Genomic DNA, 10367 nt, shown 5'->3' with positions numbered 1-10367 from the left:
ATATGAGAGAAATTCTCGTTGTAAAAAAGAATTCCCGTTTTTCAAATAGAAAAGAATTTCATGTTTTAATAAGAGATGATGTGGAATTTTAATAAAGCTCAAAAAATACCCCTTGTGAGAGCTTTAATATTAAGATTAGCTTGTAGGCTGGTGCATACGCACCGACTCTTTTGAAAACATTTATATTTTTTTTAGAAAATTGGGACTACCGTTTTAGTCGCTAACCCATTTTAATTTTCTAATAAATTATTTTAAATTAAGTTTTAAAAACCCGTTTTTTCAATGGGGAGAGAGATTCTGTTTTAATAGGAGAATGATTCTCGCTTTAATTAAAAGTGTTAGAATTTGTTTTAATAGGAGAAGAATTCTTGTTATAATAGAAGAGAAATTCTCGTTTTAATAGGAGATGATGTGAAATTTTAATAGAGCTCGAAAAATATCTCTTGTGGGAGCTTTAATATTAAAATATAGATATAGACTAGATTTTGAACCCGGGCATACGCCTGAGAGATATTTTTGGTATTTTGCGTATATAAATCGCAATATTCGAACATTGTTTATGTACTGAAACACTATTAAGATCAAATGTGTTCTATGCTCCAATGCATACTTTATCAATCTATCATATGTGTCCTATGCAATCCAAATAAGGCATCCATTTCCAATTGTGGTTTTGGTCTAGCACTTTTTGATTGAAAAGATTTAAGTTATATGGCTCTTTCACGGAAGTCTCCTATGAGTATAAGCTATTAAACCCAGTGACCCACTAGTAACAATTTGCTTCATCTGCACAATCTCTCTCCTCGAGTATCACTTTTATAATGTGTGATTCATGTAATGACGGACTAAGTAGAACAATAACATGCTAAACAAAAATTAATGTAGAAAACATAGTGTATAGACTATTTTTAAACGTACAATATAATATCTTTAATTGACTCTTGTTTTGTGTAAATTTAAGTAAACAAACAAACTAATAATTGAAACAATGCAAATCTTCAATAATCATCGCTAACATTGATGAATTCTTCTTTGTCGTTAATTATGTATTACCAATGGTGAAGATGAAAAAAAAAAATTCTGAAGAGTTAAGGTCAACAATTTCTGAGGATCCCAATAGACGTTTATGACATACTCTCCCATGTAAAGGTTTATATCAAAAAGTTTTCAGCTTATAAACATTGTCTCTTAAAAAAAATGTAACAAATGACTTCTGTGTTTGATGGACTATTCAGACTTCTGGGAGGACCAACTGTTTTCCTATTCCCATGGTTGACCTCCAAGTTGGCTGGAGTCATTGTTTGAAGTAGTTCCAGTTCCTTACTTGGAGTCCTTGTGCTTATTTGAAAAGTTAAGTTAGATGATTCTTGCGGCAACAAAGGGGGATAATATTGAGATCTCTCAATAGGTTATCAGGGGATCGGAAAAGCTAATTTTGTCCCAACTCTAAGCCATCATCTACGTCTAAGCTATAGCATATCAGAAATTTTTATGAACTATTAGATTATCAAAGATTTTTTAGGGAGTCTGAGGATTCAAGTTAAAATTCTACTATTACACAACTATCTTTTAACAAAAACCCCATTCAAAGTGTTGATGTTCTTGAATACATATCAACTATCTATAGACAATATATAGCTTGCAAATTCAAGGATCTTCTATAGCTTATTATCTTACCTTTGCAGGAGCAACACTAGTAAAAAAAGGCTTTTTGTGACTGTTTTAAAATGGTATTTGTGACTGTTCTGTTCGAAACGGTCACAAATGGCATAAAAGGGTTTTTGTGACTGTTTTAAAAAGTTTTTAGTGACGTCATTTTTTAAAACGGTCACAAATGGTTTTTTTCTAAAGAAGGTGTATATGTGTGGAGAACTATTTGTGACTATTTCACTAAAATAGTTACGTATTATCCGACTCTTAAGTGACCGTTTGACCCATTATATGACCTAGGTAGTTTTTGGTCTATGCCCACAGCTCCACTAAAAACAAAAAAACACGACACACCCACATTCACTCAACTCCTGCTTTAGTTGAAACTCTTCAAATTCTGTAATTATACAAACACGAAAAACAAAAACACTTTCGTGAGCTTCCTTCAAAATCAAACTCTAAACACACTTCGCGACTCTATCTTCACTCTCTCAACCTAAATCAATTCCTCACGACTCTCTCTTCACTCATTCTCCATCTAAAATTTATTACCTCTCCAAAATTCAGTTCGGTAATTGAAGACAGACAAGGTTAGTTCTTTATCTCTATTCGATTTTGAATTTGTTGCAGTAAAAAGTTTTGGTTTTTGAGTTCTATACCAATATTTTTTTTGGAATAGGGGAATTTCAATTGATTGTGATTAGGATTTCTACGTGTTCACAGCTCTCTCGTACAACAATATCCAGTTAAATCAAGTAAGGTATGGGTTTTCATTTGATTTGGATTTTTTTTTACAATTTGTGCTTTATTCCTGATTTGAGGTGGTCGTTAGTGTTTTTTTTTTTGGTTTATGAAACGAAAGTTTACTTTAGGGGCTATACAGGGTTTATGAAACTTTAAACTATAAATGGTTTACTTTAGGGGCTATAAAAGAAGGTTTATGAAACGAAGGTTTACTTTAGGGGCTATAAACGAAGGTTTCACAAATGGTTATCTAACATGATTTTTGTTTTTAATTTTAAACTAGACTATATTTTTCAGTTAACTCTATTTTCAGATTTGCTTGTTTGTCGAATTTATAAGGACTTATCGTATTTTGTTTTGGTAGCCCGAGATGGACAAGTCATGGATGTCGAGATATATTTTCTACTGAATATGTAGAAGGCGTTAATCAGTTTCTTACATTTGCTTTTGATAATGCAAAACGTAAGAATTGTATACCCTATCCATGCATTGAATGTGGGAATATGTACGAATTTGATATAGTGGAGGTGGGACGTCATCTGAGAACGAAAAGGATTGAACAAACGTATTGCACATGGGTGTGGCATGGGGAAGATGCTCCAAAGGAGTCAGCATCGAGTAGGGAGTCAGAGGAAGGTTTTGATGAGGGTGGACTAGATGAGGCCGCAAACATCGCAAAAATGTTTGAGGCCACTCAGGAGACTTTCATGGGAACCCTGAAAAACTTTGTGAACTAATTGAAGAAGTTTATTTACCTTTGTACGACGGGTGTAAAAAATACACCAAGTTATCATCTCTGGTTAAGCTTTTCAATGTGAAGGCAATGAGTGGGTGGTCCGATAAAAAACTTCTATGGTGTTGGCTCATTTAAGGATATGCTCCCAGATTGCAATGAGTACGCCTTTTGACCATGAGAGAGGCGAAGGAAACTTTGTCCGTTTTTTGGAATAAAGCATGAGAAGATTCACGATGTCCCAATGATTGTATTCTCTATAGAGGTTTAATAAACAAGGATAGAACTACTTGTCCTACATGTGGAGCGTCAAGGTATAAGGTGAAAAAGAATAATCCCCGACCAAAATTATAGTGTTCCAAAGAAAAGTACTATGGTATTTCCCAATAATCCCTAGACTTAAAAAAATGTTTCAAATGTTGAAACGGCTAAGAATTTGGTATGGCATGCGAATGAAAGAGAGGTAGTTGATGGTCAAATGAGTCACCCAAATGATTCCTAAGCATGGAGACACGCCGATCAATCTTGGCCGAGAATTTGCGGTGATTCGAGAAGTCTTCGGTTTGCACTTTCAACCGATGGCTTTAATCCACACGCTTCTCTTAGCAGCAGACATATAGTTGTTGGCCTTGTTATATTGGCGACTTTACAACCCGCCACCATGGCTGTGCATGAAGAGAAAGTTCTTAATGTTAACATTGTTGATATCAGGTCCGCACCAACCTGGTAACAACATTGATGTTTATCTTGCACCTTTGATTGAAGATCTTCAGTTGTTATGGCAGCCCGGTGTTGAGGTATATGATGCCTATAAGCAAGAATCCTTTATACTTAGGGCTGTGCTATTGTGGACAATCAGTGATTTTCCCGCCTTTGGAAACTTAGCTGGTTGTACTGTCAAGGGGTATCTTGCTTGTTCAGTATGCGGGGAAAATACAGATTCTATTAGATTGAAACACGGCAAGAAGAATGTATACCAGGCACACAGGAGATGGCTTCCAGAAAACCATCCGTACCGAAAGGAGAAAAAACCATTTAATGGTAAGCAAGAGCTGCGATCAAGTCCAGAATCATTAAACGGGGTGCAAATCTTCACAAAAGTTAAGCATTTCAAAAACTCATGGGGAAAGCCACCAGAAAGTGCTAGAAAGTCAAAAAAATCAAAGAAGGAGAAGGCGCGAATTAGGTCCAAAGGTTCAAAGAAAAGAAAAAGGGGAAAGGAGCAAATAAGTTCTAAGGATACAGAAACACCAAAGTGTCCGAAAAATACAGGTGTACACAAAAATCATGAGGAAGGTCGCTGGAAAAAGAGATCTATATTTTTTGAGTTGCCTTACTGGAGACATTTGCTTTTGAGACATAAGTTGGATGTCATGCATATTGAGAAAAATGTGTGTGATAGCATCATTGGGACTTTGCTTAACATTCCATTGAAAACAAAGGATTCACTTCAAAGCCGACTTGACCTTGTAGAGATGCACTTAAGGGAAGAACTAGCACCAGAGAAGAGAGGGACAAGATTCTACCTACCGCCAGCATGTTATACATTATCTAGAGAAGAGAAAGAGGAAGTTTGCAACACACTGTTTGAACTAAAGGTCCCAGATGGATATTGTTCTAATTTCAAATCTTGTGTTTCAATGAAAGATTTGAAATTATATGGTCTTAAATCTCATGATTGCCACCGACTAATGCAACAACTTCTTCCTGTGGCGATACGATCGGTGTTGCCAAAGCATGTGAGGTATACCATTATTCGGTTATGCTTCTTCTTTAATGCTCTTTGCACAAAAATAGTGGATGTGTCGAAATTGGATAATATTCAGAAAGATTTGGTGGTAACTTTGTGTTTGTTAGAAAAGTTTTTCCCACCATCATTCTTCGACATCATGGTGCATTTGATGATTCATCTTGTAAGGGAGGTCGAGCTATGTGGTCCAGTTTTTCCGATGGATGTATCCCTTTGAGAGGTAAGTGAATGATTTTTTTAATTTATTTATTAAATGTCTCACAATGCACGTATCAAAGGTTTAAAGCTTTAAAAAACTTTCTAGGTACATGATGGTGTTAAAGGGATATGTTAGGAATCAAAACCGGCCCGTAAGGATGTATGGCGGAGAATTATATTGCGTAAGAAGTCATTGAAGTTTTGTGCTGAATTCTTGAGTGAAGTAGATGCAATTGGAGTTCCTTCCACAAGAAACATGACAGACAATGATTTGGAAGATGGAGATACAATTTGCAGTGGAAGACCGATTGGGGTTCGCATGTTGTTGAAGTTGATGAAAAGTCCGGCAACAAGCACATCTTTATGTGTTGGAAAACATGAAAGAAGTTCAGCCTTATATCAAGTAAGTAGATAAACACACAATAGTTCAATTTAACTAGATGTTTATCTCCAACGTTTCCATAAGGGAGCTGGTAGTTAATACTTGTATTCTTTTAATTATTAACATAAAAGGGAGCATATGGACTACCTAAGGCTTCAAAATCATCGCAAGGGTGTAAAATGGATAAAAGCTGAGCATAATCGCACCTTTATTAATTGGCTTCGCCAAAAGGTATGTTTTGTTAACACTCTATTGTTACTTAAAAAATTAAAACACTGTTCTTAACATTGTTTGAGAACCAGGTTGAGGAAGAGCAAGACATACCAAATAACAAAGTCTCCGAAACGTTGCAGTTTTTGGCCATGGGACCTAGTCTAGATGTGCTAAAATATTCCGGATATGAAGTTAAGGGTTTTCGCTATCACACAAAGGACCGAGAAGCTAAACTAGTCAACCAAAATAGTGGAGTCAGTGTAGTGGCCTCAGCAATGCAGATTTCTAGTGCCAAGGACAAGAATCCTGTAATTTCGGATATGTGCTTTTATGGTGTGCTTACCGGGCGTATGGGTGTTGGATTACTTGACCTTCAAGATTCCTATTTTCAAGTGTGATTGGGTTGATAGCAAGAGAGGCATTAAGGTTGATGAATTGGGTTTCACATCTGTGCAACTTGGTAAAGTTGGCCACAAGTTCGACCCTTTTATTTTAGCGTCCCAAGCCAAGCAAGTTTTTTATGTGAGTGACCAACTAAATATGGGATGGTCAGTTGTCCTTGCAACTCCTGAAAGAGACTATCGCAATAAGAACGATGATGCTGGGTTCGATGATGATTCCATTACAGACAAGGCGCTGCCAACTATTGACTCCTTTGATTTAGCTAATGAATTGCCATTGCCTTATGCTCGTGAAAATTGTGAAGGGATTTGGGTCGAGCCCGAATGAGTTTTTCTTTAAGTTAAATAAGACTTCTTACTAGTCATTATGGGACTTTTCTTTTCTTTTTCTTATTTTTTTTGTTGTTTTTTATCGGGTTTTTAGAATGTTTCAAGTTTTTGTGTTAAACTTACAAAAAACCGAGATGACTAGTGTTGTTTACATTTGCATGTTTACATTTCTAAACAATTAAAGACCTACTTGGTGGAAGCTTTATATATGGAAGTTTTATATATATTGACAAACCTTGCAAAAACAAAAATGGTCTTTACAGGTACACTCATGGATCCATAAGAGCATTCAGAATCACAAGAGTATTCAAATTCCGAAGAGAATTCAGACTCGGAAGATGGCTCAGAAGATCATTCGAACTCCAAAGATGGTTCACAAGGGTATTCAAACTCGGAAGATGGCTTTGAGGACCATTCAGACTCAGAGAAGCGGTTGGGCTCAAAAGATATGGAAGTTGACGAGGCAGTAGCAAAAGGTTCAAGCAAAAAAAAGGAAAGTCAGAAGAGCGGCAAAGTGTGTAAAAATAAAAAAATTGAAAAAGGGTGAATATCAAGGAGTTGTTTATAATGAATCTGGGCAACCAATTGGTCAAGGTGGAACTGACATCGGTAGTTATGGAGGCTACTTGGTGAGGGCAAGAGTAAGGATTACAATAACTAATTGGAAAGATGTATCACCAACATTGAAGAAAAATTTGTGGATCTCTTTGAAGGTACATTAATCTAATGTTTTATAAGCTAATTTCATTTTGTTTGCATGATTAACTAATATGCTACCTACAAATAGGAAAAATTTAAGTTGGACACAAACGAAAGATCTATTCGTACAAGTGCGATGGGCAAGTTGTGGAAAGCATTCAAGTCTCGTCTTACTAGACGGTACATCTTACCTTTTAAGAATAAACCGAAGAGACTCAAGAAAATACCAAAGTTGTATAGAAAAGTAATCACCAAGAAGATTGGGATACTTTTGTAAAAAGTAGACTTACACCAATTTCTGGGTATGCGTATTTCTCTTAATTTTATTTTGCTTTTGTTTGTACATGCATGCAAGCTATTGTTTTACCGCCTTAGTTTCTTGAAAGTCCTAAAGAGGCTAGTATCCATGTATCGGTGGATTCCAAGCAAAGAGGATGTGCCTGGGAGGTTGGACTTGTGGCGTAAGGCCAAGTTTAGTTTGAGTGGATTTTGTTGATTTGTGGTTTCCTTTTTTTTGAGATTCCAAAGGGGGTTGATTATACAAGAGAGCTTATGAGAATTTATCTTGTAAGATTCTAGGTGGATTCCCTTGCATCATCTGTTCTTGGTTGCATGTCATCCTTAGTCCGTTGTAGTCTCCCTTCCGAAGTTATCGGTTGGCATGACTAAGTGTTTAAACCTCAAGTATCTCCATATCGCAACAAAAAAAGTCTCGCTTTATCTCTATGCTTCTACTTTAGATTTGTCATTTGGTTTCGGTTCGCCTTTCATTGTTGTTGCTGCCCTTTGTATTCCTTGTCGAGTTTCTCTGTTGCCGCCCTTTGTATTCACGCCAAGTCCGCCATTGTTTAATCATGCTTACCGAGTTCAAGGGGCTCGCGCTGACTGAAATTGTGTGCGAGAATGTGACAAAATGATATTCGTCTAAATTTATAATAACTAAATCTATGTCTAGATGATTAGAATTATGTGGGAGTTTGTATTCACACTATACTAGGAAGTATACCCAGAAGACCATAAGCATCATTAGATGTTTTGGTAGATTGAGATTGTCATCCCTTATGGTCATTGTGTTTGATTTGTTTAGAACTTTCGGTGTTTGTTCTAAAAGTCGTTGTCTCTTCCTCAATGTTGCCACCATGACTCAACTCTTTTTTTACGCAGCTAGCTTCAACGGTCGACTGATTTTCAAAAAGTTAAAATAGGGAGTATTGAAACTTGTGTAAGTGGAGGACCAAACGAAATACCCAACGATATTTTGCACCTTTTTTTCTTGTTTTGCATGGATGGAGACCAATAACATCAGCAATCGATATTTTCTCTGGTTTGTTTGCAACTGGAATTTTTTAGTTGAATACTTGAATAGGGGTTACTACTAGTGTATGAAAATATGAGGCCAAAATGAAATGGTCGACTAGCAGTGGGTTTCATAAGTGCTTGAAATTTGATATAGGTCAAGGTTAATTATGATCATCTCTAGAGATAGACTCTTAGACACTAGGGGAGTTAACCCTTTTTTTTTATGCTTTGTAAGTATAAATTCGTTAAAAATGAAAGTGAAATGTACATTGAGTACAAAGAGATTAGCGTGGTCAATGCACCCTCGCTAGGATTCAAGCTAAACCGCATCTACTACTATTTATATCTATAGGGTAGGATACAATTAATCAAATCTAAAAAGCCTATCAAAAGGTGCTTCCTACTTCTGCAACCAACCATGTAGGTCTGCCATTTGTCCAGGTAGCTTCATTCGGTTGTAGAGATGCTGCTCCCTTAGTTAGCCAAAGCATCAAGATCAAGTTTCCCTCCCTCCAAATGGTAGTGATCCTCAATGCCGATAATGTTTTATGCTGTTTTTATATGGTTTCGACAATACATTGAATTACTACCCAAGAGAACAACATCGTGTACTTCGTCACCGAACTCGCCGACGACGCAGAGACGAGGTACTCCTAGATCGAAAAAAGAGATCCCTCGCATTTAGTGTTCTCGCCAAGAAGCTTAGGCCTTACTTCTACGCACACACAATCGAGTAATTACAAAGTCTTCCTCGGGCTTAACATGGCTCGAGAGCTCGATCTCGAAGTCTAACTGTCTTCTGACTCCCACTCATTGTCAACAAACTTGGGGTAGGATACAATTAATCAAATCTAAAAAGCCTATCAAAAGGTGCTTCCTACTTCTGCAACCAACCATGTAGGTCCGCCATTTGTCCGTGTAGCTTCATTCGGTTGTAGAGATGCTCCTCGCCTTAGGCATCTAACAAGTTTCCCTCCCTCCAAATGGTAGTGATCCTCAATGCCGATAATGTTTTATGCCGTTTTATATGGTTTCGACAATACATTGAATTACTACCCAAGAGAACAACATCGGTGTACTTCACCCTTCGACGGCGACGCGAGGTAATCCTAGATCGAAAAGGGATCCTCGATTATGTTCTCGGTTAAGAAGCTTAGGCCTTACTTCGCACACACATCGAGTAATTACAAAGTCTTCTGGGCTTAACATGGCTCGAGCTCGGCATCTCGAAGTCTAACTGCCTTCGACTCCATTGTCAACAAACTTGGGGGTAGGTACAAGGATCTAACGAATGGCTACCCACCTTGACCGATTAAGGGGCTCTCTACCCACTTCCAACAGCTTCAGATATTCCAGCTTCCCGACTTGACAATAGGCACCCAATGCCTTTGCCTACGTGGCCTCCATGTTGTGAACTAATGAAGCTCTCGGAGTATCCCCAATATAAGGAGCTACCCAAAGATCGGTCTCCAAAGGTCGATCATGGCCCCCATTCGCCTAAGCAGCAGCCGAAATGGATGGACCCCTGCAAGCCTTCTTGACGGTACTCTTTCCTCTATCTTCATATTTGTCATTGCCGGGTCCCCGCTCCCCCGCTTCGATCGGGGAAAGAGTACCAAGACAGGGGAATACTTGGGTATCACATCGTCCCACCCCACTCCAAACCAAAACAATCTAGCTACTAGAAGCAGCCTAGCTACTAGAGGAAGGGAACTCAAAACTAGCTACTAGGGGACGAGAGAGAACAAGAAAGCTATCATCCGCATTCACGTTAAGTCGTTATGCTTGTTCTCTTTATTTGCTATATACCGCATTCACGATCTCACTATGCTATTACCTTGAGGTTTTCTCGATGTCTGCTGGATATTGAGGTTTTCCGAGTGTATAACCCATCGCCATTTTACAATCCCATATCAAGAATTGTTCCTATAGACGATTTGAAGTTATCTTCTTGAGTTAATCACTTTA

At 37.6% G+C, this 10367-nt stretch overlaps 1 long non-coding RNA gene across 1 annotated transcript; it reads left to right on the top strand.

Annotated features, from left to right (window-relative positions):
* The first annotated feature begins 2122 nt into the window (after window positions 1-2122).
* LOC147519655 (uncharacterized) lies at window positions 2123-7338 on the top strand. Its single transcript, XR_015214268.1, has 4 exons — window positions 2123-2240; window positions 2330-2410; window positions 6665-7114; window positions 7189-7338. It is a non-coding gene; the product is annotated as an uncharacterized LOC147519655 (long non-coding RNA).
* Window positions 7339-10367: the final 3029 nt, after the last annotated feature.

Source organism: Coptis chinensis, chromosome 2 (assembly GCF_015680905.1).
Source record: "Coptis chinensis isolate HL-2020 chromosome 2, ASM1568090v1, whole genome shotgun sequence".
Taxonomy (NCBI): Eukaryota; Viridiplantae; Streptophyta; class Magnoliopsida; order Ranunculales; family Ranunculaceae; genus Coptis; species Coptis chinensis.
This window is presented reverse-complemented; position numbering and strand designations above follow the sequence as displayed.